The following is a 2961-nucleotide window of genomic DNA, read 5'->3' on the forward strand; positions in this document are numbered from 1 at the left end:
GGGGGTGTATTAAAAAATAAAGAGAGATTTATGGTGATTATTAAAGAAAAGAGAAAAACATATTATTGCATCCTTTGAAAAGAAACAGAATCTAAATGTAGGGGCGTTAATTGGAAAATGGTGGTAGATGCCGTGTAACTGGCAGGCAAAATTAGGATTTGAATTTTTTTTTCCTTTTTATTATTTTTTATATAACCTGTAAATATAGATAACAAAGTGAATTAATAAGAGAGCCTAAATAAAGTGATATGATGGGTTTTCTATTATAGTAAGTCGGTAAAAATTCCCAACAATCAAACATCTTTATTCAGCAAATTTACTGATTCCTTTTTTGAGATTTTACATGGCCGACATTCTTAAGAATATTTAACACAATGATATTAATTTTATTTTATTCCATAAATAGAACAAATTATTTTACCAATCTTAGCATACCGTAAAAGATTATGCTCATAGTTATTAGTGGAATGCACAAATTTAGGAATACCACTAAATAAGCCGAATTTAATATTAACTTGACTTTCCTCTATCTCACGTTAGGTTTGGTGGTAGGATCATTTTAATCTACATTAAATTCTTTCAAAATCTTACCTAATATTTTACCTAATAAATTTTGCTATTCTAATTTTTTTCTGCCTTTCACACTACTTCTTCTTTGTATATACATTACATTTAATATTTATAATTTTTTACATTTACTTGCATATACGACTTGAAGCACATGCACATATTTAGATTATATTTGTTTATGTTATAAATTAGGTTCTATTTATAGTGCAAATGGTCCATATTTAGAGAGATTCCTAGAGTTTATTACTTGGTGGCCCTAAAGTCACCATCTCCCTATAAAATATTGAGGGTCTGTTTCTATTGTTAATTCATCCCAAAAATCAATAAGAATATCTCTCTCTCTCTACTTTTCTCGTGCAATAATATTCTCTTCTTTTATCTGTTTTATAACACGTTTATCAGACGAGACTCTAATCCAATTGAAGTAGAAGTTTTTGGGATGGAGCATAATGATTGTCAATTGTTCCATGATCTTCCTTCATTGATTAAATTCTGGATTTAAGGTTAAGTTATTTACTTTTATTTTTCTTCTTTTAAGATTCTTGACATTCTATAAATTTGATTTTAAATACGAGCAAAGAACAATAAAAATTTTGATTTTATAACTCTTAATGGAGTTAGTAAGAAATGGTATAACCACCCAGATGGTAAAATAAGTTATTTCCCTGCCATGGATTTGTGGCGCAAAGAATTGAAAACCCGTCCCATTGAATTTGGCTTCCATTCTCATTCCCTTAAGAGAAATGTCGATAGCAAATATGTATTAAGTCTGAAAGACAGACAAAATTATTACCCATGAAGGTATCAATTGATGTGGACGTGTGGGAATAGACGAAATTATTAATCGTCATTCTTTGTGATAATGAGAATAATAAGGATCTTCAAAAATAATCCTTCACTCTCTGAAAATAATATTTGTCATCGATTTGACCATGAGATTTTATAAAGCACATATAGATTGATTATAGTTCCATTCATGATGTGAATTTGTGACAACATCTGATTTATGAATACATATTCATTTCTTCAAATGAATATGAACGTGGCTAGTTGGCTTAGTAATATAACCGCACTCACCTCTAAAAGGAGGTTGAGATGATATAGAAAAATAAGTCATTATTATGCATGAATGGTCATTGGTCACGTACCTATGTACGCCAAAATATTTGCATTGTGATTGTTAAAAAGACAACGGTAATTGCAAGAAACAGAATCTTGGCATACAATTTTGACCATAACCATAAGTGGTTTAATTTCTTCTTTAAAAGAGATATTCACCATATGCGTGTTAATGAATATTTGTACTACAAAATTAATTGAGAACTCTGCAAGAGCCAATTATACTATTTTTTGGAGAAACACAATTAATTACAATAAGGTTATTGTTTGAGTAAGTCTCAAAGAACTTATTCACAATGGCGTAAATATTAAATGAACTAGGAAATTCTTTACGAATTCTCTACATTGCTTGTTCTTATTAATTAATAGACCAATTAAAATTGGATTGAATCCCATGAATGCTGGAAATATCAAAGTGAATATGGGCCCCATTCACCTGCCATGTAATATCCACATAAGATAATCTATGAGATGGTTTATCATATGTGCAATTATTAATTGACCCGCAAACCTGGATCGGTGTGTGCGAGGTAACTTGCTCAATAATTTAATATAGAGCATAATTTCCAAATTTTTTAATTCAAGATTATTCTTCTTGATAAGTTTGGTTTACATCACAGAATCTCTCTCTATATGGGCCCATTCACCTGCCATGTATACCACATAAGATGCATCTATGATATGGTAACATGTGCGATTATTAATAACCCGTAACATGGTGTTTTGCGAGGTAACTTGCTCAATAATTTAATTTCGAGCATAATTTCCAGATTTTCTATTCAAGAAGTTCATCTTGATAAGTTGGTTTACATCACAGTTGATTTAGCAAAATGATTTATTAAGTGGCTCTACTTAATAGCTAAAGTATTCTTATGAGAATAAAGTTATATATATATCAATTTGATATACGTTATATACGAAAGTATATTATTTTCTCCCCTCACAAGTGGTTTAGGGTCAGGAACCAAATAATTCCATCTTATTATTATTGATGTGCGGTGTATATTTTGATTAACATCATAACGCACAAAGATGGGTTCTCAAAGTAGAGGTAACAAGTTAGTTTTTCTAACACGAGGGGGAGACATGATAAACAATTGAGAAAAAGTTACGTGGAATGAATTATCATTTGTGCATCTAGATCCTCGAATAAGATAATATGAACTTCAAGTTCATCACAGGATAATTCATCTGCAATATATTGCAAAGCATGCCAGATGCATTTGCTGGCCCAAGAAGTACTATATTCTCAATTCAAATGCTCCATTAGAT

The sequence above is a fragment of the Nicotiana attenuata genome, unplaced genomic scaffold (assembly GCF_001879085.1).
Source record: "Nicotiana attenuata strain UT unplaced genomic scaffold, NIATTr2, whole genome shotgun sequence".
Taxonomy (NCBI): Eukaryota; Viridiplantae; Streptophyta; class Magnoliopsida; order Solanales; family Solanaceae; genus Nicotiana; species Nicotiana attenuata.